Raw genomic sequence first — 25,872 nt, forward strand, 5'->3', positions numbered from 1 at the left:
GTTTGGCACGATCTGCCTTTCGTAAACCCATGTTGTAATTTGTCCCAATTGCCATTCACCTCAAGGTCCTTAACTACTTTTTCCTTCAAAATTTTTTCCAAGACCTTGCATACTACAGAAGTTAAACTAACAGGTCTGTAGTTACCCGGGTCACTTTTTTTCCCCCCTTCTTAAAAATAGGAACCACATTAGCTATTTTCCAGTCCATCGGTACCACCCCCGAGTTTACAGATTTATTAAAAATTATCGCCAAGGGGCTTGCAATTTCTCGCGCCAGCTCCTTCAATATTCTAGGATGGAGATCATCCGGTCCGCCTGATTTAGTCCCATTTAGCTGGTCAAGTTTGGCTTCCACCTCTGATACTGTAATGTCAATCGCCCCTCCTTTATTCCCCTGTGTCCCGCTCCCTCTATTCCTAAGCCCTTCATTAGCCTTATTAAACACCGACGCAAAATATTCATTTAGATATTGTGCCATGCCTAGATTATCCTTAATCTCCACTCCATTTACATGCTTCAGCGGTCCCACTTCCTCTTTCTTTGTTTTCTTCCTATTTATATGGCTATAAAACCTCTTACTATTGGATTTAATTCCCCTCGCGAGGTCCAACTCTACACGGCTTTTGGCCTTTCTCACCGCATCCCTACATGCTCTGACCTCAATAAGGTAGGTTTCCTTGCCGATCTGCCCCCTCTTCCATTCTTTGTACGCTTTCTGTTTTTTCTTAATCGCCCCTTTGAGACGCCCGCTCATCCAGCTAGGTCTAATTCTCCTGCCCACTAACCGTTTCCCCTTTCTCGGGATCCAGGCCTCGGACAGCTCGTGCAACTTCAGCTTGAAATAATCCCAGGCCTCATCTGCCTTTAGCTCTCTAAGTATGTTAGCCCAATCCATTTCCCTAAGTAGTTGCCTTAATTTATTAAAGTTGGCCTTTTTGAAATCGTAAACCTTAGTCACAGTTTTATTTCTGTTAATCCTTCCATTTAGTTTAAACCGAATCAGCTCATGGTCACTCGAGCCAAGGTTGTCCCCTACTATCATTTCCTCAACTAGGTCCTCACTACTCACCAGCACCAAATCTAAAATGGCATCCCCCCTCGTCGGTTCAGCTACTACTTGCTGAAGGAATTCATCTGCTAGCACGTCTAGGAACATCTGAGCCCTATTATTGTTACTAGCATTTGTTCCCCAATCTATGTCCGGGAAGTTAAAGTCCCCCATGATCACACAGCTCTTATTAGTTTTTACTTCCTTAAAAACATTAAATAGTTCTTTGTCCGCATCCAGGCTAGATCCCGGCGGTCTATAACACACCCCAAGCAGTATCTCAGGGGAGGCTCTAGTAGTTCTTTTACCCAGTGTAATCATTGCCCAGACAGTCTCTGTCTTATCCATTCCATCACTTATTATTTCTTTACATTTTAGTTCATTATTCACATACAGTGCCACACCCCCACCTTTACCTTTTTTCCGGTCATTCCTAAACAGCACATACCCTTCCATACCTGTACTCCAGTCATGACTACCGTTCCACCATGTTTCGGTTATTCCTACGATATCAGGTTTCATTTCTTGGACCAGGAGCTCCAGTTCCTCCATTTTGTTACCTAGGCTTCTCGCATTGGTGTATAAACATCTTACCGTATGCTGTCTATCCTTTCTCCCATTAGTTATGCACTTTGGTACGGACCCCCTAGTGTCCATCCGCCCCCTCCTTCTAATGTCCAATTCCCTACCCCTATCTATATCTGTGCTTATCTCTTTTCCCTCATTATCAGTGTTGGAATCTGGCGTGGAGATTAACTGGACATCTCCCAACCTTCTCCCCCAAGTTCCTAGTTTAAAGCCCTTTTGATGAGATGAGCCAGCCTCCCTCCCAGAAGTCTATTTCCTTCCCTACTCAGGTGAAGTCCATCCCGCGAGAACAGCTGTCTGTCCCCGAACGCCTCCCAGTGGCCATACATCCCAAAGCCCTCCTTATAGCACCACTCCCTCAGCCAGCTATTTATCCTCACAATTCTGTCTGCCCTTTGCTGTCCTTCTCTAGGAACAGGCAGAATCCCACTGAAGATAATCTGAGCCTCGACTTCCTTAAGCGTCTTCCCCAGCCTGGCATAATCTCCCTTGATTCTCTCTAGCGAGAACCTAGCCGTGTCATTCGTTCCTACATGAAGGATGATCAAGGGGTTCTTACCTGCTCCCTTTAGGATCCTTTTCAACCGCAGGTCCACATCCCGTATCTTAGCGCCCGGCAGACAGCACACCCTTCTGTTTTCTGGGTCCGCCCTGGTCACTGGCCTGTCTAACCTCCTCAGTAAAGAGTCCCCAATCACATACACCTGCCTTTGCCTAGGGGCAGCGCAATCTACCAGTCTATCCCCTGTTCCCTGCGGCCGTAACTCCTGTCTGTCTCCATTTACCCTTATAGTCCCCCTATTGCCATCCTGTATCCTCCCGGGGTCGAGTATTGATGCCGTCTCCATCAACTCCTCCCCCCTGTCTATTGGACTAGCCGCCCTTCTTTTCTTCCTTTGCCTCCCACCATCAGTTACCACCTGCTGTGTCCCCTCCTCGTTAGCCAAACACCCAAACCTGTTCCTGAGTTCTATTTCCCCCTCACTAGCTCTCCTTTTCCTTGGCCTGCTTCTCACGGTCACATGGTTCCACTGCTCTTGTTCTCCCCCCGACATTTCCCCCTCACAGACCCTAGCCCCCGCTTCCACCTGCACCCCTGAGCATTCCCCCTCAATTACCCCTTGCCTTTGCTCCATTAGCTGTTCAAACCCCCTTCTAAACTCTACCAGGGTCTCTACCTGCATCTCCAACCCCCGAACCTTTTCCTCTAACAGAGCCAGTAGGCAGCATTTCATACAAACATACCTCTGATCTGTTGCACCTGCTAGGACTATATACATACCGCAGCTGCTACATGCTTTCATCTGCATTGTGTCCCCTGCTGCCTGGCTCATGGCTGCTATGGTCTCTGCCTGCAGTCTCTGAGGGAACAAAGCACACCGACCACCGCGCCCTCCTGCCTCCCCTTCCACCTCCCACTTAAACTCCCCTGTTAGCCGCCCTGTTTGCCGACCGCTGCTTGCTGCTAGCTGCTCGCTGCTTGGCTGGGAGGCCTCTTTTATAGGTCCCCTAATCAGCCAAGCTCCGCCCCCTAATCAGGGCTCGGGGCTCAGCACACTGCCCCTACAGGCCTCTACACATACAAGCACCACAAAGACAGACGCAAGTACAGATACCTTCTCCTCCAATGAGACTCACTCCCACTTAAACTCCCCTGTTAGCCGCCCTGTTTGCCGACCGCTGCTCGCTGGTAGCTGCTCGCTGCTTGGCTGGGAGGCCTCTTTTATAGGTCCCCTAATCAGCCAAGCTCGTAAACCCATGTTGTAATTTGTCCCAATTGCCATTCGCCTCAAGGTCCTTAACTACTTTCTCCTTCAAAAATTTTTCCAAGACCTTGCATACTACAGATGTTAAACTAACAAGCCTGTAGTTATAAGTGGAGAACCAGTGTTGACAGGGCCAATTCAATCAGGGTGGATGTGGTCCACTCCCAATAATTGTGCTCTGCAGCACATCATCAACAATCTACAACCTATCCTGGAAAATGATCCCTCACTCTCACAGACCTTGGGGGACAGGCCAGTCCTCACTTACAGACAGCCCCCCAACCTGAACCAAATACTCACCAGCAACTACACACCACACCACAGAAACACTAATCCACAAATGAATCCCTGTAACAAACCCCATTGCCTACTCTGTCCCCAGAGCTACTCTAGCGACACCATCAGAGGACCCAACCACATCAGCCACACCATCAGGGGCTCATTCACCTGCACATCTACTAATGGGATCTATGCCATCATGTGCCAGCAATGCCCCTCTGCCATGTACATTGGCCAAACCGGACAGTCTCTACATAAAAGAATAAATGGACACAAATCAGACATCAGAAATGGTAACATACAAAAGCCAGTAGGAGAACACTTCAATCTCCCTGGACATTCTATAACTGATTTAAAAGTAGCCATCCTTCAACAAAAAAACTTCAAAAACAAACTGCAGAGCTACAATTCATTTGCAAATCTAACACCATTAATTTGGGCTTGAATAGGGACTGGGAGTGGCCGGCTCACTACAAAAGCAATTTCCCTCTCTTGGGATTGACACCTCCTCATCAATTATTGGGAGTCTCTCCACACATGGGAGAAACTGAGGTACAGAAAGGTCAGATGGCAAGTGAGAAAGCGAGCGAGAGGAAAAAAAAACCACAACCCTGCTCTAACCCCTAGATCCTGCTCCCTTCCTAGAACCGGGAGAGAATCCAGGAGTCCTGGCTTCCAGCCCCCCCTGCTCTAACCACTATACCCCACTCCCCTCCCTGAGCTGGGAACAAAACCAAGGAATCCCGGCTCCATGTCCCCTGCTCTCTGGAAGGGAACTGCCTTGGCAGTGCAGCCTCCCTGCACTTAATGGCACTGGGCTCCCTCTCACTTGGATCCAGCCCTGGGGGAAGGAGCCCAGCTGAGCGGCCGGGGCCGGCTAGCTGACCTTCCCGTAGCCAATGGCAGGTGATTCGATGCCCGGGAAGAGCTCCTGGACGATGCCATTGAAGAGGGGCACGTCGACTGAGGCGAGCTTGGCGATATTCATGTCCTTCATGGCCATCAGGAGGATCTGAAAGCCACCAGGAGAGCCAGGGGAGCTGGGCACCCTCGGGGTGCTGGGGATCCTCCCCCCTGCCAGCTGGCACACTGACTGCATCGCTCCCCACTGCCAAACAGCCGGCAAAACTCCCCTCCAGTGCTGCCCATGCCATCCCGACACCGCCTGGCACAGTCCCCGGCCTCCCGAAGTGCAGGATCCTGGGGGCACCTCACCTCTTCACCGTTGATGTCGGGGTGCACCCTGCGCTTCTTCCCAGCGTAGCGGAGCAGCGACGTCAGCGCCCGCAGGCCAAAGTCGTAGCGGTCCTGCTTGGACAGCTGCTGCACTGCCAGCGCTCAACCAGGAGCTGGGACAAGAGCGGAGCCCATCAGCGGGGGGCAAGGCAGCCAGGGGCATACTGGCTCCATTTCAGGGGGTCAGGGAACCAGGCTTCGGAGGTGGCATCTCGCTAAGAGCTCTGGGAACCCCCAACTCATCCCAGGCTGCAGTGCACTAGATTGGGAGCAGTACGCCAGCCAGGAAAGACTCATTCTCTGAGCCAGCCTGTCCTCGCCCTGGGGCCAGATCGGAGTCCGTGCCACCCAGATGGGAAAGGCCCCGTGTTCCATTCTCTGACCCAGCCAGTCCCCGCCCTGGCTGGGACTGGACCCACTGACCAGGCCACGAGTGCTCCCAGCAAGGGTGACTCTCTGAGCCCCCATGGCCCCAGGCATGTGAGTACCTTACAGTTGCTGAACCCTCCTCTGAAGAGGATGATCTCTGCGATGAGCGTGGAGTTTGGCACCACCATGGAGATGGGAGAGAACATGGACTTGAGGTTGTCGGGCAGCTCTGTCCGTCCAGCGTAACCTGCCCCATGGCACCCAGCAGCACGTTAGCCCTGGCCACCTGCCATCTCCGCCCCGCTCCCTTTACCCCAACCCCAGGCCCCGGACGCTGAGCCGAGGCCCCTGCATAGGGACGGGCTGGTCTTTGGTTCTTCCCTAGTGGCCATGTGGTGCCCATCTGAATTCTGAATGGGGAGGGGCCTGCCATGCCCGAGCCAGCGACTCCGCCAGCGAGAGGGACCTTTCCGTGGGCACGGCCGTGTCTCCCACCTGGGTTCATGGAGATGAAGATACCACAGGACCACACCAGCTTGATCTAAGCTTCACCTCAAAGGTGAAGGAGGTCCTGTTGGCGGCCAAGGCAAAGAGAATGGAGAGAATCTGCTGGGCCACCACAGACTGCACCTCAATGTTGATGTGGTTGAACTCGTCAAAGCAGCCCCAGGCTCCTGTCTGTGGGACAAGAGCAGAAAGGTGGGGGTGTGGGCTGCAACAGGCAGGTTCCTCCCATTCACACACGTTCTACATGGACCATGGGCAGGCATGCAGCCATGGCCACAGGGCCGGTGCTACCATTTAGGCCAACTAGGCGGTTGCCTAGGGCGCCAAGATGTGGGGGTGCCAAAAAGCGGCACCCCCATTTTTTTTTTTTTTTTAAACAGCGGCCGCTGCGCTGGGAGGGAGAGGGAGTCTGAGCCGCCGGCGGCAGCCCAGGGGTACCCCTGGGTCAGAGCTGCCGCACGGATCCCCGGGCCAGGGGTGGGGGGGAGCTGCCGCGGGGGGAGGGGGTGCAAGGTGGAAGTTTCGCCTAGGGCGCGAAACTTCCTTGCACCGGCCCTGCATGGCCATCCAGTTCTTTGCAATTGTCCGACCTGACTCAAGTGTGCTTTGTGTCTGTTTTGGTTGGGTTCGAATTACCTGCACCATGAATAAAGCCAGGACTCCTGGGTTCTGTTCCCAGCTCTGTGAGAGGAGTGGGATCTAGTGGTTAGAACATGGGGGGGCAGCAGCCAGGGCTCCTGGGTTCTGTCCCCAGCTCTGGGAGGGCAGTGGGATCTAGTGGTTAGAACATGGGGGGGCAGCAGCCAGGGCTCCTGGGTTCTGTTCCCAGCTCTGGGAGGGCAGTGGGATCTAGTGGTTAGAACATGGGGGGGCAGCAGCCAGGGCTCCTGGGTTCTGTTCCCAGCTCTGGGAGGGCAGTGGGATCTAGTGGTTAGGACATGGGGGGGCAGCAGCCAGGACTCCTGGGTTCTGTCCCCAGCTCTGGGAGGGCAGTGGGATCTAGTGGTTAGAACATGGGGGGGCAGCAGCCAGGGCTCCTGGGTTCTGTCCCCAGCTCTGGGAGGGCAGTGGGGTCTAGTGGTTAGGACATGGGGGGGCAGCAGCCAGGGCTCCTGGGTTCTGTCCCCAGCTCTGGGAGGGCAGTGGGATCTAGTGGTTAGGACATGGGGGGGCAGCAGCCAGGGCTCCTGGGTTCTGTCCCCAGCTCTGGGAGGGCAGTGGGGTCTAGTGGTTAGAACATGGGGGGGCAGCAGCCAGGGCTCCTGGGTTCTGTCCCCAGCTCTGGGAGGGCAGTGGGGTCTAGTGGTTAGGACATGGGGGGGCAGCAGCCAGGACTCCTGGGTTCTGTCCCCAGCTCTGGGAGGGCAGTGGGGTCTAGTGGTTAGGACATGGGGGGGCAGCAGCCAGGGCTCCTGGGTTCTGTCCCCAGCTCTGGGAGGGCAGTGGGGTCTAGTGGTTAGGACATGGGGGGGCAGCAGCCAGGGCTCTGGGAGGGCAGTGGGGTCTAGTGCAGGCCCCAGCCCTGGGAAGCGCCCATGGGCTCTGGAGCCAGTGCAGTGGCCTGACCCCTTACCTGAGCCAGGCCCGAGTACATGCTCCCCATGGATTTATAGTCCAGGCCTTCGGAGCAGTTCACTATAATCACATACATGCCCAGGGCCTTGCCCAGGTCTTTCACAGTCGCCATTTTCCCTGTGCCGGCAAGGCCTTTGGGAGATCCTGCTCGGTGGAGGTGGAGGGCTGTGGTCGGTTATGTAGCACCTGTAAAGAGAGAGGGGAGCCCACACATCAATCTCCCTGCTTCCCCCCCCCGCCCGCCTCCCGGGCCATCGGCCACTGGGATCTCCTCTCTCCCTCCCTCTGATGTCCACTCTTCTCTTCTCCTGCCTTCCCCCGTCCTGTCCATCCAGCCCCTCTGCCTCTGGAAACAGACCTAAGCTGAAGCCATTTAAGTGCACTGCCAGTAGCTCAGCAGTTAGTCCCTAGCTCTCCTGTAGCACTTTCCTCAGGAGATCTCAAAGCACGTGGCCTCGTCAGTTTCACTGTCAGGGATCAAGTGATCACCTTAGAATCATAGAATATTAGGGTTGGAAGGGACCTCAGGAGGTCATCTAGTCCAACCCCCTGCTCAAAGCAGGACCAATCCCCAACTAAATCATCCCAGACAAGGCTTTGTCAAGCCGGGCCTTAAAAACCTCTAAGGATGGAGATTCCACCACCTCCCTAGGTAACCCATTCCAGTGCTTCACCACCCTCCTAGTGAAATAGTGTTTCCTAATATCCAACCTAGACCTCCCCCACTGCAACTTGAGACCATTGCTCCTTGTTCTGTCCAGGGCCGGCTCCAGCATTTCTGCCGCCCCAAGCAAAAAAAAAAAAAAAAAAAAGCCGCGATCGCAATTGCGACCGGCGGCGGCAATTCGGGGGGGGGGAAGCCGCGATCGGTGGCGGCAGTTCGGCGGCAGGTCCTTCACTCCTAGAGGGAGTGAGGGACCTGCCGCCCCCGAATTGCCGCAGGTGCCGCCCCTCTCCCTTGGCCGCCCCAAGCACCTGCTTGTTAAGCTGGTGCCTGGAGCCGGCCCTGGTTCTGTCATCTGCCACCACTGAGAATAGCCGAGCTCCATCCTGTTTGGAACCTCCCTTGAGGTAGTTGAAGCCTGCTATCAAATCCCCCCTCACTCTTCTCTTCTGCAGACTAAATAACCCCAGTTCCCTCAGCCTCTCCTCGTAAGTTATGTGCTCCAGCCCCCTGATCATTTTCGTTGCCCTTCCCTGGACTCTCCAATTTGTCCACATCCTTTCTGTAGTGAGGGGACCAAAACTGGATGCAATACTCCAGGTGTGGCCTCACCAGTGCCGAATAGAGGAGAATAATCACTTCCCTTGATCTGCTGGCAATGCTCCTACTAATGCAGCCCAATATGCCGCTGGCCTTCTTGGCAACAAGGCACACTGCTGACTCCTATCCAGCTTCTCGTCCACTGTAATCCCCAGGTCCTTTTCTGCAGTTGAGGGAGTCGAGGCTATGCTTATATGGGCATATTCAACGGAGACCGGGGAGTTATATCACTGTCTGGGCAGCTGGAACTCACACGTAGCAGGCCGGGCCCTGGTGCCAGCCAGTGCAGGGGGCTCTGGGACATGGGCACCTGTCTGCTAGGGATTGGAATAAGGCAGAGCCATCCCATAGTCTGAGTGCTTCTGAGCCGCCCGTTGTCTGCAGCAGCAGAGACCAGAGGAGCAGGCATGGGGCCCGCTCCCCCCGGCCTCCCCAGCCCAGCACCTCCCACCTGCTGCGGCTGACGCAGCCTCTGGGCCGACCCATCAGTGGGAGCCGGTCCCTCAGCACCCCGTCCCTTCCCGCTGCTGGCGATGGGTCGGGGCCTGGAGCAGTGGAGGCAGCTTGGCTTCCAAGCTCCCCCGCTGAGGGCCAGGCCCTCAGCAGCACCTGCCCCTTCGCCTCCACAAGCTGCGCTGGAAACGGGCCTGTGAACCGATGGGCCCTCGTGTCCCTACACAGTGCCCCCTGCTGGTCCCGGGGGCTGCGACCGGCAAGGGGCTGAGCGTCTCCAGGGAGGCCCCCTCGGTCAGACTCTGGGTTTGTGGTACTCAGCAGGAGCAGGGCCATCACCAGCCCCCGGCACCTGGGCTGGGAAGGGCCGTAGCAGGACCTGGGGGCTGGCGGGGAGGGGGGGGGTGAGCAATGGCTGCAATAAAGCCACGCACGCAGCCCAGGATTTACTGCACCAGGTTAATGGTCACTTCCCCACTGGGAGCCCTGCGGCGACCCCGTGGGCCATCTGATCCGCCTTCTGGACGGCTGACTTGTGAGGGTAGAGCCTTTCCTGGCAGGACTGACCAGGAGCAGTGTGCCCGGCAAGGGGCATGGGGCGGCCCTTCCCTCCTCAGGGGCTTTGGCTGCAGGCGGCCTGTGGGGCTGGGCCTGGTGCAGAGGCTGCAGCAACCGCATTGGTGTCAGTCTGGGTAAGAGCCAGGCCTGCTTCCCATCCTCCCCTGCTAGCCAGCCATGGAGAGACGTCCTCTACCTGCGAGCCAGGAGCTGGAGGAGACACGAGGGCTCGGCGGGTCCCATCACTCAAGCCCAAGACAGCTCGCTTCCTTATTAGGCAAGGGCAGCCCCTCTGCCTGGAGAGAGGTGATGGCGCCAGAAAGCTGATCCCCTTGGCGCGGGCGGATTTATGTGCCGTTCTCCTGTTCAGGGGCCATCCCTGCTGGAGGCCCAGTTCCGTTCCCGGCTTCGCTCGCCAGCAAACTCCACGTGCGCCGGAGGCGGCTCAACACGCTCTGGCAAACGGGGCCTGAATTCTGTGCCCAGGTCCCACAGACTCTGCAGCTCCAGTGCGGCAAATTCAAACCGGCACCCAACATGCTGCCAGCCTGTGGGACTCACCGCCACTGGATATCACTAAGCCCAAGGGCTCAGGCTTCAGAAAAGCTCTGGACATGTCTCTGGCTAAAGTGACCATCCAGAGTTATAGCAGTGAATGTTAACAAATAAACAAGAGCTTCTGGAGGGTTAGAAACCCTCCTGCTTCAGGGCATGAGCTGATGGTTGCCATGAGGGTCAGGAAGGAATGTCCTCTGGAGGCAGGATACCCCATCAATGCAGGGTTCCTCTGAAAACAGCTGGTGCTGGTCACTCAGAGCCAGGATGCGCCCCGGACCCAGTCTGGCCAGTCCCACGTTCCAGTGGCAGGTGGGAAAGTCTGTAGCAGACACAACTGAGTGAAGACCAGGAGTGTTTTGGTGAATTAAATGAGGAAAGCGCTGCACCCCAGGGCTCTTGACTTGATGTTACAATCACTTTCCTTGGTGCTTCCCCACGGTATCATTTGTCAGGGTGCTGCAGCTGCTTGTGCTGACAGCTTGGAGCTGCAGCCCAGGCGTCTGCGTGGGGAGGCAGGAGATGCCGGCAGGCAGGTAGGAGACACTTGTGGCTTCTGGTTCCCTGGAAGATGTGGGAGGCAGCTTGGGAAAAATGCATTAGCTGGATGCTTGTTAAAGATAAACCATGGCCGTGCTGTCTGCCTGAACGTGTGTGTGTGTGGGGGGGGGGGTCTGAAACAATAACTCGGAGAGGTGTGAACTGCCAGATTCATTCCAGCCTTTATGCTGCATCCTGCAGATGGCAAGTGAGATGGCAGAAGGTCCCGCCTCTGAAATGCTGCCCCCAACAGAGGCAGCGGAAAGTCCCGCCCCCGAAATACCGCTGACGACCGGGGCGGCCGAAGATCCGGCCGCCACGGTCACCGCCCCCCAAATGTTAGCGCCCTAAGCGACTGCCTAGGTCGCCTAATGGGATGCGCCGGCCCTGCTTGCAGACAGCTATTTAACCCAATGAGCCAAGCTGTTATCTTTTCCCTTAAGGCTACCATCCCTTTCACTTCTCAAATGCCAAATTATAGTCTACATTTAATTTCAGTGCCATAAGGAGATTCATGTCAGGGGAGGGGAGCTTCATTTAAAATTAGCCACTTTAGATTAACAGTGATAGAGCCAAGAGAGCCATGGGGGAGGGATCACATGAGAAGAGCAATATCATACACCACCTACCTCCTTCCCAACCCTACCAAGGAAGACCCCCCCCTCCCCTGCATTCCCTGAGGCTCCAGAGGGGTTAATTCAATGGTTCTCAAACTTTTGTACTGGTGACCCCTTTCACATAGCAAACCTCTGAGTGTGACCCCCCCTTATAAATTAAAAACACTTTTTAATATATTTAACACTATTATAAATGCTGGAGGCAAAGCGGGGTTTGAGGTGGAGGCTGACAGCTCGTGACCCCCAGTAATAACCTCGTGACCCCCTGAGGGGTCCCAACCCCCAGTTTGAGAACCTCTGGGTTAATTTAATTTTAGCACCCTGTGTCCGTTCACACGCATGTGCTATTTTGAGCATTTCAGTTTTCACAACATAGGCTCATCCCAGATTCTGGAACAAGCTCAAATGCTCAGTTCGTGGAGTATGTACATAGTCTATACTGAAGACAAACCCACAGTAACCGTCTCCAGTTTGTGAGGGACCCCATGGAGCCAATCTCTAGGAAACAGATAAATTCATGGAGGTTATGTCCATTCATGGCTATTAGCCAGGATGGGTAAGGAATGGTGTCCCTAGCCTCTGTTTGTCAGAGGGTGGAGATGGATGGCAGGAGAGAGATCACTTGATCATTACCTGTTAGGTTCACTCCCTCTGGGGCACCTGGCATTGGCCACTGTCGGTAGACAGGATACTGGGCTGGATGGACCTTTGGTCTGACCCAGTCTGGCCATTCTTATGTTCTTATGTTCTAACCTAAATGAACCCAAAGTTATGGAGACAGATGTGAGTCAAGGATGCCAACAGAGTATCAGAAACCTGGAAAAATCTCTGACTGGATGGGCTCAGGCATTTGGTCACAAGCTGAGGTGGTTCAAAAGTTTTGGATTTTTTTTAAGCAGCATTTTTTTATTGTTTCTTTAACCAATCAAACACAGCAAGCAGCAAATATTTGGCCACACACTTCTGAAACCCCAAACCATGTTCAGGTTTTGGCAGACTAATTTCAGCTTTTCAATTAAAAAAACCACAACAAATTTTGAAGGAAAGCAGACATTGTCCGTGATTTTTTCTGCTTTTTAAAAACCCCTAAGTTTTCGATCCAAAAAAAGTTTTGATGGAAAATATTTGTCCAACCCTTTTAATGAGCTTTAGAGCCTTTTAGCACTAGCTGATGCTGAGAACCAGTGATACCTTGTAGAGGTGACTTGAAAAGAAGTTTTCTCAAAACTGGGTTTGTGCCGAGATGCGGAAGGTTTTTAAATGTTTATTTTCCCCAGGGCCGCCCGGGGGGAGGGGGGACAAGTGGGGCAATTTGCCCCAGGCCCCGCAGGGGCCCCCACGAGAATATAGTATTGCAACTTTTTTTTATGGAAGGGGCCCCCAAAATTGCTTTGCCCCAGGCCCCCTGAATCCTTTGGGCGGCCCTGATTGTGTTTGTTGATGGACCATCACTCGAATACTCCATTCACAATGTGCTGGCTAGACTCCATGTAAACTGCCTGGTGGGTGTTACCACAGGAGCAAACACATTTGAAATACAGATACATAGTCAATATTCATAACTTCAGATACAAAAATGATACATGCATACAAATAGGATAATCATATTCAGCAAACCATAGCTTTCCACTGACACTTTACATGACATAAAACAGCGTTTCTCAAACTGGGGTCCACAGACCCCTGGGAGTCCGCGAGGGTGCTGCAGGGGGTCCGTGGGCCCCGCTGATCAACTCCTCCCCCTCCCTCCTGTTCCCCGCGTGCAGGAGGCGCTGGGAGGAAGGGGGAGGAGTTGGGATGGGGTGCGCTTGGGGGAGGGGGCAGAATCATGTCTGGGGCTGCCAGCCCCACTGATCAACCCCTCCCCTTCCCTCCCAGCGCTTCCTGCACACTGGGGAACATCTGTTTAGTGGCGTGCAGGAGACACTGGGAAGGAGGGGGAGGAGTGGGGAGGGGGCGGTGTAACAATGCGGTTGTGGCAGACCCAACTGAGAGTGCCAATTCAGGACAAATCGCTTAAAACAAGGCAGTTACAGCCCTAGGCTGGGGTTTTTCCACCTCTAAGGCAAACCAAACCAGCCAGACAAAGAGGACTTTGGTCTCACCCCACTGGCTAACCACAAGTCACAAGCAATTCCCTTAGACACTCCAGTTTCCCAGTATCACCACCAGGGCCACTCGTTATGGGGACAAATTGTTATGAAAACCAAGACCCCAGTAAAAGAAAAAGGTTCTCCTGATCCCAAAGGACCAAGCCCCAGACCCAGGTCAATATACAAATCAGATCTTACCCACGAATCACGCTGTTGCCAATCCTTTAGAATCTAAAATCTAAAGGTTTATTCATAAAAGGAAAAAGATATAGATGAGAGCTAGAATTGGTTAAATGGAATCAATTACATACAGGAATGGCAAAGTTCTTGGTTCAGGCTTGTAGCAGTGATGAAATAAACTGTAGGTTCAAAATCAAGTCTCTGGAGTACATCCACAGCTGGGATGGGTCATCAGTCCTTTGTGTAGAGCTTCCATTCGTAGCAAAGTCCCTCCAGAGGTAAGAAGCAGGATTGAAGACCAGATGGAGATGAGGCATCAGCCTTTTATAGTCTTTTCCAGGTGTAAGAACACCTCTTTGTCTTACTGTGGAAAATTACAGCAAAATGGAGTCTGGAGTCCCATGGGCAAGTTCCTGCATATTTTGCTGAGTTATAAGGCATATCTGCCTTCTTTCCATGGGTCAGTTGTATAGCTGATGGTCCTTAATGGGCCATCAAGCAGGCTAGGCCGAGCTAACATCAACTTGTCTGGGATGTCACCCAGAAGCATAGCATAAGTTTGAAATACAGACAATATAGAGCCAATATTCATAACTTCAACTACAAAATTGATACACACATATAGACAGCATAATTATAACCAGCAAACCATAACCTTGTCTTAGACACCTCATTTGACCCCCTTTATACAAGATTTGGTGCCACTACAGGACTTTGGTTGCACCCGTGTTCTATATGGTCCCAGTTCAAATCAATAATGTGACAGGCGGAAAGAGGCAGGGAAGAGGAGGGGCAAGGATGGAGCCAGGGCAGGAAGAGGTGGGGTGGGGCCTTGGGGAAAGGATTGGACTAGGGGCGGGGTCTGGGGCTGAGAGGGGGAGTTGGGGCTCCGTGAAAAATTTTAAATCAAAATGGGAGTTGCTAAAGTTTGCGACCCACTGATGTATGAGATTTGTTGCAATTACATAACAATGGTAGCAACAATGATCTACAGGGTCATATTTTAATCATATAACGTCACAGGAATCATTGAGATCATCTGGTCTGACCTGTCTAGATCTGTCTAGGTCAGAGACCTGCCCCCTGATCATTCCTAGAGCTGGGCTTTTCAAAGTCCTCCAGTCTTGATTTAAGCACTGGTCAGTGAAGGAGAATCTGCCCTGACCCTCGATAAATTGTTCCAATGGTTAATTACCCTCTTGTCTTGTTCTGCGTGTGTACAGCGCCTGGCACCACGGGGTCCGGCTCCAGGCCCGGGGCTCGGAGGTGCCACTGCAGGATAAATAACTACTAATAAAGGCACTTTGGGAGTGCAACTGACGATTATCCCCGTCCCTAAAGGCTCAGCCAGCCAATCGCTGCACTCCCTAAGGCTCTGTCCTAATGCCTCTCTGGCTGCTTGTTTGTTAAAACCATCGAGAGGCCATTGAAATCGCACAGCTCAGGGCAACAGGTTTATTTCTGGCCTGCGGAGCAGCTGATTGCCTGCATTTCCGTCCTGGGGGGGCGGGGGGGAGGTAAGCTGGGCCTGTGGTTTGTAGGTCAGAGGGAGCGAAAGAGCAAAATGAAACTGCACATCAAAAACCAAATTCCCACTTGTTGTACAGAACACTGTGCAGAGGCCGGAGGCCGGCCTGCATCCTGACAGGCTGCTGCGGGCCTGTGGGGTGGGAAGCGAGTGCTCCTCCCAGGGGATCCCAAAGGCTGGGGGCTGGAGATGTGTCCAGGTTCACGGGCCCAGCACTTCAGCACCTCGTCTTCGGCCTGGATCTAAAGGGCTTCACAAAGGGGGTAAGAACCGGGGCCCCATTTTGGGGATGACGGAAACAGAGGCACAGAGAGAGCGGGGGGAAGGGACCCACCCAGGCCACCCAGCAAGTCAGTGGCAGGGGGGTGGAATAGGTCCCAGGTCACCTGGCTCCCAGTCCTGTGTCCTGGCCCCTGGACAGCTGCTGGCAGAGGGAGGGAGTGAGAGCTGTGGAGGCTGGAGTAGCGGCACGTGTGTGTACCCCTCATGTGGGCGCTGTGGCAAAGGACCAAATCAGGGTTTCCAGGCAGTGGACGCCGCTGCCCAGCTGAACACGTATGCAGCACTGTAGCTGGAGCTAGAGGCAGATCTCCTTTAGCCACAGCATTCATAGGACTTATAACCCGGGGCGGGGGGTGAGCACACTCCCAGGGCTGCTGAGACGCAGGCTTGTCGGCCACGACCGGCTAGTGGCTGCGAGAAGGTGGGGCCCGGCATTATGGGCAGCACGGCTCAAGCTCTTTCCCACTGAGGATTTCCAAGTGTTTTATAATTATCCATGGATTGAGCCTCCCCCTAGACCTGTGAGCCAGGTCAGAGCCCTCGTCCCACGTTACAGCTGGGGAAACCGAGGCATGGAGCAAAGCACTGACTTGACCAAGGTCAGCCAGCGGGTCAGTGTCAGCGGCAGGACTAGAACCAATGGCCTGTGTCTGGGTTGCTCGGCCTGCTGTGCAGTCATTGGCAGCAGTGCAAAGGGAGGGCCAAATGGGTGTAGAGCCCTCCCCAGTCAGACAGGGAGTGTTTCCAGCCACTTTGCCCTGGTGGAAGTGACAGCCCAGGGGAGCCAGTCTCTCGCAGAGAGGCTCTGAGGGTGCAGTGTAACCAGGAGGACTAACTGCGCTGATGTCGGGGGTGGGGTGGAGGTTATACCAGGGGGAGAACAGAACCAGGCTTAGCAAAAACCGAGAACAAATGGCCGGTGGCTAATTACCCCAGGAGCAGGGCTGAGAGATTCCTCCAGTCCCTAACGCTGCGAGCCCCCTGCCTGTGCTGCACTGGACAGAGGAGCTGCCTCCCCCGTGCCCGGGAGCTCACTCCTACGCGGGGTGACGGAGGCCGTATGTACTGCCCTGCTGTTCTGTAGGGGCCTGGGAATTACCCTGATGAAAACCCGTTTCTGGTCCGAGGTCACCCAGGCTATGTAAACATGCTGGGAGCCAGGCAGCAGACAGCAGCTCGTCCCCCCGTGCCAGGGCTCAGCCGGCAGCTGCTGGAAATCTCAGTGCTCCCGGATTCATCGAGAGCGAGGCCAGACGGGACCATTCGCTCCGTGGGTCTGAGCTCCTAGCGCAGGCCAGGAGATTCCCCCAGCTCTCCCGGGTGGGAAACTGCTGCCCAAAGCCCTGCTGGTGCAGGGACCCGTCTAGACAGGGGCTCAGCACAGAGACTGGGCAGGGCACCAAATCCTGGGAACCTGAGCCTGCCCAAATCAGGGACTCGGGCTCCTGGCCCTGGCAGGATGCAGGGAGCTGAGGGGGCCCCGACACAGGAGTTACTAAGTTACCCGCTGTGAAATGCCAGGGATTGCACTAACTCCTTTGGCTGCAAGAACCTCCCGCCGGAGGAGGCTTTGATCTGACTCAAGGGGCTCAGGCGGAAACAGGGAGGCAGAAGTTCCAGGAGTCAAGAGGGACCCAGAGTTTTTTGCAGGGGGCAGAAGGGACCCCAAAGTTCTGGTGGATCCAGGCCTCCCATAATTCCCCCTCCCAAGCCGGGCGTAGACTGGATCCAATCTGCAGGGCCCCAAACTCATTATCAGATAAGGGAGGTGGGGCGAGGGCTGTGAGCCAGGGACCGCTGGTGCCCACTGGCAAAGTGTGTGGGTGATCCGGGTTACAGGGGTCCCCTGGGTCTGGGGTCTAGTTCACCAAAGAGTGTCGTGCTGAATGCCTGTGTCACACCGGGCCTCGTGAGCACTGGGGCATGCCCGTGCAGTGAATACGTGCGGCATTCTGGTTCCATACTGAAAACTGGGTTCTTAAGGCCTCTGAGCTGGGACTGGTCACCAGAGGGTGATAAACAGGTTCCTGGCAGGCAGGAGCGTGCACGGGGTGGGGTGGGGTGGGGGAGGAGGGGCACAGCCCCCCCCCCTAATCAATAGGGGCATGGAACTCCTCTGGCCATGGGGCTACAGCGGGGAGAGCGAGCTCCTCTGGCCAAGGGGCTGCAGCAGGGGTACAAAACGGGCCCCTCCAAAAGCCATCAAATGTTTATTCCTGCGCACGCCCCTGGGCAGGCAGGTAGGAGCCGCTCAGCTCCCTGGATGGCTGCTTGCAGGCTGAGTGTCAGACTGCACATTGGACACTGTGACGAAGTGGGACTGTTCTTAATGTTTCCTCTGAATACTGTAGGGGTGCCTCAGTTTCCCCTATGCATTTCTTAAGTCTCTAGGTGGTGGGATAAAGGCCAGTGTGCATAAATGGCCGACACTCTGTCTCCTGGCAACTAATGGCCGGGGCCTTCCCCCCCTGCAAAGGAATAGCTAAAGGTGTTCGAGAACAAAGAGATCAGGTGACCTCCTGGCCCGGGAAAGAGACAAAGCCCAGAGGAGGAGGGGCTGGAGACTTTCAGTTTGGAGCTGGCTGGGGACGAGGAGTGAGTGCAGACGTGGGTGTCTGGCTCACTACCCCCCAAAATGGACCCGGCTGAGGGGTCCTGTTTTCTGTACCTACAAGCTCTGTTTTAGACCGTGTTCCTGTCATCTAATAAACCTCAGTTTTACTGGCTGGCTAAGAGTCACGTCTGACTGCAAAGTGGGGGTGCAGGACCCCGTGGCTTCCCCAGGACCCCACCTGGGCGGACTCGCTGTGGGAAGCGCACGGAGGGGCAGAGGATGCTGAATGCTCCAAGGTCAGACCCAGGAAGGTGAAGCCGTGTGAGCTTCTTGCCCTGAAGACAGTCTGCTCCATGGGAGAGAAGTCTCCCCAGAGTCCTGACTGGCTTTGTGGGGAGCAATTCCAGAGCATCGCACGGGGACTCCGTGACAGATGCCTATTTACTGTCCCAGCAAAATGCTGATCAAGTGATTGGGGTCGCTCCAGGGGCGATTCTCAACAAACCCAGCGGCGGGGGCTGGGGCTGTTCCCCCATTTACACGTGAAGACAGTGATTGTTGGCGCAGAGGGACAGCCAGTTCACCACGGGCAATGCGGCTGTTTAACGGTGGCACCGAACCGCTGCGTGGGCCGGTCTGTACGAGGCAGGGGAATGTCGCGTTAGCTGCAGTTGGGCTCTCGAACTGCGGGGGTTTGATTTACTGTGTAACCCGTTTCCATTGATTCTTCTCGGATCTATGCTCTGTGTTAAATGAACGTCGGCCTGCGTGGGCCTGGCCCTTTGGGTGGAGCGGCCCTGGGAGCCCTGCCTGTGTCTGGAGGCCTGGGGGGCGGGTGCTCCAGGGGACACTTGGGCCTGGAGCCCAGAGCTCGTGTTGCCCGTGGCCAGCGGAGTCGGGGAGCTGACCCCCAGCAGGCGCAGATGAGGCTGCCTTGCGCTCAGGGCGGGTGGGAGCGAGGTGCCCCCCAGCACTGGGCACCCCTGGGAAATGTCCCAGCTGTTAGGTGGGAAGCTCAGGAGCCTGATCCACTGAGCCCACCCCAGCCCCCTTCATCCAGCCAGACCCAGCTCAGCCCTTCCCCTGCTGGAAGCAATTAAAGGACACGGGGAAAGGGACCGAGACAAGGAGGGGGGTGGGGACAAAGAGGGACTGAGAGAGGCTGGGCTGGGGGAGTGAAGGGGCGGAGCGTAGGACAGAGAACGGGCGAGGGGGAGAAGGGACCCTCTCTAGTTATGTTACCCAGAAAGTTCCGGTGACTCCTCTAACCGTTAACCCCCAGCAGCCCCGCCGGGCTCAACACCCGGTTGCCGTTATGTGGCCTGATGGCTGCTCACGACAGGGCCGGCTCCAGGCACCAGCCTAGCAAGCAGGTGCCTGGGGCGGCCAATGAAGAGGGGGGGGCGGCACGTCCGGCCGTTCGGCGGCGGAGCCGTCACTCCCTCTCGGAGCGAAGGACCTGCCGCCGAATTGCCGCTGTAGAATGAAGCGGCGGTAGAGCTGCCGCCGCTTGCGAGCGCGGCTTTTTTTTTTTTTTTTCCCTGCTTGGTGCGGCAAAAACGCTAGAGCCGGCCCTGGCTCACAACTCCAAGTGGGGAGTGTGGCTAAGGGGGCTCAGGGCCCCCCCGGACCTGCTGGACGGCTCCCCCCCCCCCCCCAGTAGCGAACATCAGACCCCAGCCCCAGGGCTGCCCACATGGCCAAGCCCCTGGAGGGTTGGGCCCCTGCATGCCCCAGATACATTCGGGAAGCAGCTGAGTCCGCTGGGATCCAACTGCCGGCTGCTTCTCATTAACCCAAGCTGGGGCCAAAACGCCAGCCAAGCACGGAGCCGGGGCAGCCAGAGGGCGAGACCCAGGGGCCACAGGGCAAAGCAATAAAGGAGCCTGCGTTATAACGGCGGGCAGCTACGCCCCAGAACCCTTCGCACCAACCACCACGGGCAGCGATGGGAGTTGGGGGAGCCCCAAGGGGAGCAGCGATGGGGGGAGGGCTGAGGGGAGGGGCAGTGATAGGGTTGGGGGACCCCAAGGGGGCAGCGATGGGGGGAGGGCTGAGGGGAGGGGGCAGTGATAGGGGTGGAGGAGCCCCAAGGGGGCAGCGATGGGGGGAGAGCTGAGGGGTAGGGGGCAGTGATGGGGTGGGGGACCCCAAGGGGGCTGCGATGTGGGGAGGGCTAAGGGGAGGGAAGTAGCGCTGGCGGTTTGAAAAGCCCCTCAGCCCCCACCCCGTCACCAGAACTGTCCCACGCTCCCTTGCTGCTTGCTGGGACCAGGAGTAACCAGATCAGGGCTAAGTGTGTCTGGCAATTTCCTGTCCCTGGGCTCTGATTACAGGCCCGTCTACAGAGTTGAAAGGCTGGTAAGTTAATCAGAGAGTCTCCGAAGTTCTTCGCACTCTTCCTTCCCTGCAGCTGCTGCCCCGCTGCTCTCCACGGGCGGCAGATGCATTGCAGGGGGCTGGCACACAGCGCGCACGGGACAGTGCTTGTGGGAACTGTTTAACGTTCCTGCTGCTGCATGTCCCACAACTTTGGGAACTCCATGGAGCAAGGGCAGCCCCGCCGAGCCCCTGGGTACGGACGTGGGCTGCTAGGCCCGGCCACTGCCCCACTGCTATCTGGACGTCTGCCTGTGCTGGGACTTACGCCTCCCAGCTGCTGTGTAGACGTCCGCGCAGAGACAAGGAGCTGGGCAGAGACTGCATTCAGTGTCCCCATGCCAATGGCCAGTGCAGTGTGTTACATAACATGAACCTCTTAAAGGTACAGTTCCCCACACCCCATTTCCAGAGTGTCTACGAGCAGCTCCTGAATCCCTCCACTAAGAGCTCCCTTAGGGCCAGTGCCAAGAAGCGTTCTGACTAGCACCGCATGGCTGCAACGTCCGTGTCCTCTACTGATCCCTACTCCGCACCAGGTACCTGAGAGCCTAGCAGGGGGAGAGGGTAGGGCTGGGGAAGGTGGCTGCAGAGATGTAATGTGAAGACTTTGCCTGAGCTCTGCTCCGATTAACCCATTAGCACCAGACATATCAATATGGTGCCTGTTAAACGGCCCAAGAGCTGGCTGACCCCCGGCTCTCTGACAGTAGCTGTCAGCGGGGAATCGTCACTCGGACTGTGAGCTCTTGGGGGGTGGGGACCATCTTTCTGTGCTGTGTCCGTACAGCACCTCCAGGGTTCTGGTCACTGATTGGCTCCTAGTGCTACTGCAATGCCAGTAATAATGACTAATCAGTGACTTGGGGGGGGGGGGGGTTGTTCTCTGGGGTTCCGATGGGAGAAAATCCCAGGTACTGAAGGGCTCTTCCATCTAGCAGAGGGCAGAACAAGAAGCTGCCGCCGGATAGATTCCAACTGGGATTAGGGCACAAATGTTTAAACAGGGAGGGTGATCAAACTCCCCAGGGCTGTGGTGGATTCCCCGTCGCTTGATGTCTTCAGCCCAGCCTGGCTTCCCTTCTGGAGGGGCTGTAGCCAGGCACAAGCTGGGCTCAGTACAGGGTGCCGTGTAAGGGCCTGCGCTATACACGAGGTCAGACTGGCTGAGTTAATGGTCCCTTCTGCCTTTCACAGCTCTGAATTGGGAGGGGACCATGGAAATACAGCGGGGGGAAGATCCCAGCCTCATGTCCAGCTAGCCCTCTTGGCACTCTATTGCCTTCAGCTCAGTTAGGCGAGAGATGAACTCAGCCTTCGGTTCTCAGCTCTATCTCTGTTCATCGTCCTGGGGCCCCACAGCCTGCATTGCCTCTCGCTCACCCCAAAGGAAACCAGGAATAGCCCCCCGGAAGCCAGTGGAGTCACTCTGGGGACAGGTCGTCCTATGAGGCAGGCAAGATTTGGGGTGAGAATTTGTCCCCTTCCCCTCGCAGGCCTGTGAAGGCAGGAAAACTCTAGAACTAAGTCCGTGTGGCAGTGACGTAGGGTGGCCACCCGTCGGGTTTTCACCAGGACAGTCCGGGTTTCGGCTTGTGTGGACGGTGCCCAAGCCCTGATGGCCATTTTATTTGCTCTGTGGAAAAGGTGGCAACGCCTAAGTGGAAGGAAGGAGGTAGTGCAGCAGCAGCTGCTGTCTCCAGGGCCAGGCTGTTCCTGCGGCTCACCGTGGCACCTGGCCCTGTGCAGCCACAGGCGGTGGGCAAGGTGGCCTCTGTCGTGTTGGTGAAGACCCTGTGATCAATGGAGGTAGGGCCTTGGGGGAAGAGGCGTGGCAGGGGCGGGGCCTTGGGGAAGAGGCGTGGCAGGGGCGAGGCCTTGGGGGAAGAGGTGGAGCAGGGGCAGGGCATTGGGGGAAGAGGCGTGGCAGGGGCGGGACATTGGGGGAGAGGCGTGGCAGGGGCGGGGCATTGGGGGAAGAGGTGGAGCAGGGGCAGGGCATTGGGGGAGAGGCGTGGTAGGGGCGGGGCATTGGGGGAGAGGCGTGGCAGGGGCAGGGCATTGGGGGAAGAGGCATGGCAGGGGCGGGGCATTGGGGGAAGAGGTGGAGCAGGGGCAGGGCATTGGGGGAGAGGCGTGGTAGGTGCGGGGCATTGGGGGAGAGGCGTGGCAGGGGCAGGGCCTTGGGGGGAGAGGCGTGGTAGGGGCAGGGCATTGGGGGAAGAGGTGGAGCAGGGGCAGGGCCTTGGGGGAAGAGGCATGGCTGGGGCAGGGCCTTGGAGGAAGAACCGTGGCAGGGGGTCCAGTTACCAGCCATTAGATAGGTGGCGACCCTACAGCAACTGGATGCACAGAGATGGTCTCCTAAGTTCTGAGAAATGTGAGGCCCCAGGACAGTGCTCTCATGTGAGCCTGTCTATGCACCACTCAGCTCCTCACGTTGGGTCAGTGCCTGCTCAGCGCCCTTTGCCTGCCTCATTGCCTGGTCCCTTGCTCTGGTTCTGGTTGGTTTACACACCCATTCAGTTCTGGACGTGCCAGGCCAATTCCAGGCCTTCTGGCTGCCTGTCTGCTCCCTGGCTGGGTGAACCTGGCTCTTGGCACCCCTGTTTTCTCACCCACATGGAAACCAATAAGGCATCAGAATGGAAAGGGTTAATGTGGCCATCCCCCTCCCCCCCATTTGCAATTCTACACTCCCCCAGATTCTCACTGACACGCAAATGCCCAGACACCCACGTATGCACCCACTTACACACACTCAGGTCAGGGAAAGTGTGGGACCCCTACTGAATGGAGGAGGCAACCTAGTGACAGATGATGTGGAAAAAGCAGAACTACTCAATGCTTTTTTTGCTTCGGTCTTCACAGACAAGGTCAGCTCCCAGACTGCTGCACTGGGCAGCACAGCATGGGGAGGAGGTGACCAGCCCTCTGTGGAGAAAGAAGTGGTTCGGGACTATTTAGAAAAGCTGGACGTGCACAAGTCCATGGGGCCGGTTGCAATGCATCCGAGGGTGCTGAGGGAGTTGGCTGATGTGATTGCAGAGCCATTGGCCATTATCTTTGAAAACTCGTGGCGACTGGGGGAGGTCCTGGACGATTGGAAAAAGGCAAATATAGTGCCCATCTTTAAAAAAAGGAAGAAGGAGAATTTGGGGAACTACAGACCAGTCAGCCTCAGCTCTGTCCCAGGAAAAATCATGGAGCAGGTTCTCAAGGAATCCATTTTGAAGCACTTGGAGAAGAGGAAGGTGATCAGAAACAGTCAACATGAATTCACCAAGGGCAAGTCATGCCTGACCAACCTGATTACTTTCTATGACGAGATAACTGGCTGTGTGGATATGGGGAAAGCAGTGGATGTGATATACCTTGACTTTAGCAAAGCTTTTGATACGGTCTCTCACAGTATTGTTGCCAGCAAGTTAAAAAGGGATTGGATGAATGGACTATAAGGTGGACAGAAACCTGGCTAGATCATTGGGCTCAATGGGTAATGATCAACGGTTCGATGTCTGGTTGGCAGCCAGTATCAAGTGGAGTGCCCCAGGGGTCGGTCCTGGAGCCGGTTTTGTTCAACATTAATGATCTGGATGATGGGATGGATTGCACCCTCAGCAAGTTCGCGGATGACACTAAGCTGGGGGAAGAGGTAGGTATGCTGGAGGATGGAGCTCGGCTGTTCTCAGTGGTGGCAGATGACAGAACAAGGAGCAATGGTCTCAAGTTGCAGTGGGGGAGGTCTAGGTTGGATATTAGGAAACACTATTTCACTAGGAGGATGGTGAAGCACTGGACTGGGTTCCCTAGGGAGGTGGTAGAATATCCTTCCTTAGAGGTTTTTAAGGCCCAGCTTGACAAAGCCCTGGCTGGGATGATTTAGTTGGTCCTGCTTTGAGCAGGGGGTTGGACTAGATGACCTCCTGAGGTCCCTTCCAACCCTGATATTCTATGATTCTATGTATCCACCCAGGGCTACACACAAATACACATACACCCACGTGTGCAATCTTGGCTACACACTGCACCTTGTTCAGAACCAGATGCTCTCTCCTCCCCCACCTGCCCCGGAGATTCCGCTCTGAACAGCAGGAATCCTAAGGCTGCTGCAAACTCCTCTGCCATGGGGTAACAACCCCATTCCAGAGCCTCACTCCCCCTTTTGCCCTGTGCACAAGGGCGAGCTGGCACTGCTGGAGCCAGCGTCCCCACTGCACTGTCTGCACTGGCACCGGCTTCCTCCTGGTCCAGCCAGAAACTCTCCAAAGGCCCCGAATCATGAGTCCCACAGGCCTTTCCTGCAGGATGGGGAGCAGCCTCCTGGGCCATTCTGGAACCTAGGCCAGATGCCGCTCTGGGGCGTAATGTTACTGAGGAACCTTGCCATGCCACCGAGCTGAGTGAAGGCAATGCCACGCACAGAGCCAGTCCGCTCCCCTGCCCAGGGATGGAGCTCTGGAGCCAGTAGGATGTGGGGGCGGTGAGCAGCATGGGGCCGAATCCCTTTGTCAGCGGTGTGCAGTGTATCTGATTGCTCTTGTATCCCCTCTGAGCTCCGCTGCCCGCCCTGGGCCCTGCCTGTTCGCTCCTCTGGCCCCCTTCACTCTCCCCACAGTCCTCTCCGGGCCTCTCAACTCTCCCCTACCGGCTTCTCTGGGCCACTCCAGTCTCCCCTAATGCCTCCTTTGGGCCTTGTGTGTCTGCCTGGGGACCTTCCGCTCACCCTTCGGCTGGGCCAGCTCCATGCCCTGGAGTAAGAGCTGGATCCCTTCCAGTCTCTTCCTAAACAACCCTTTCATCTCGCTAGACTTGACTGCGGATGGGAGGCTCACCAGGGAGCAGCTGGCTCCGGGGCCTGGTGCCAGGATCTCTTCCATCACCGTTAGCGAACGATGCTGGGAATCATTATACACACAGGCTTTGGCTCGAAAACGCTCCTGCTTGGAAACCATTTGTCTGTTTCCAGTTTCAGCTTCTGCAGAGTGACCGTGAGGAGCCGAGGGGGTGTGTGCGGGGGTGGGGGGGCAGTTTCCATATTGTCCTCAGACGGGCAGCATGGAGCATTCAGCGAGGTTGGAACAATAGGAATGATGTGTCCCACAGACGCTAACACAGGGGTTGGCCACCTGTCAGAAGTGCTGGGCCGAGTCTTCATTTATTCACTCTGATTTAAGGTTTCGCGGGCCAGTCATACATTTTAATGTTTTTAGAAGGTCTCTTTCTATAAGTCTAGAATATAGAACTAAACTATTGTATGTAAAGTAAATAAGGTTTTTAAAATGTTTAAGAAGCTTCATTTAAAATTAAATTACAATGCAGAGCCCCCCGGACCGCTGGCCAGGACCCAGGCAGTGTGAGTGCCCCTGAAAATCAGCTCGCGTGCTGCCTTTGGCACACGTGCCATAGGTTGCCTACCCCTGAGCTAACACCACCAGCAGCATGAGGATCTCAAAGCACCTTACAGACACCAGCCCTGGCAGGGTCCCAGTCCCCCAGCA

At 55.7% G+C, this 25,872-nt stretch overlaps 1 pseudogene; it reads right to left on the bottom strand.

Moving 5' to 3' along the window:
• Window positions 1-4,558: 4,558 nt before the first annotated feature.
• Window positions 4,559-25,251, bottom strand: LOC135894257 (dynein axonemal heavy chain 2-like; annotated as a pseudogene).
• Window positions 25,252-25,872: the final 621 nt, after the last annotated feature.

The sequence above is a fragment of the Emys orbicularis genome, chromosome 24 (genome assembly GCF_028017835.1).
Source record: "Emys orbicularis isolate rEmyOrb1 chromosome 24, rEmyOrb1.hap1, whole genome shotgun sequence".
Classification (NCBI taxonomy): domain Eukaryota; kingdom Metazoa; phylum Chordata; order Testudines; family Emydidae; genus Emys; species Emys orbicularis.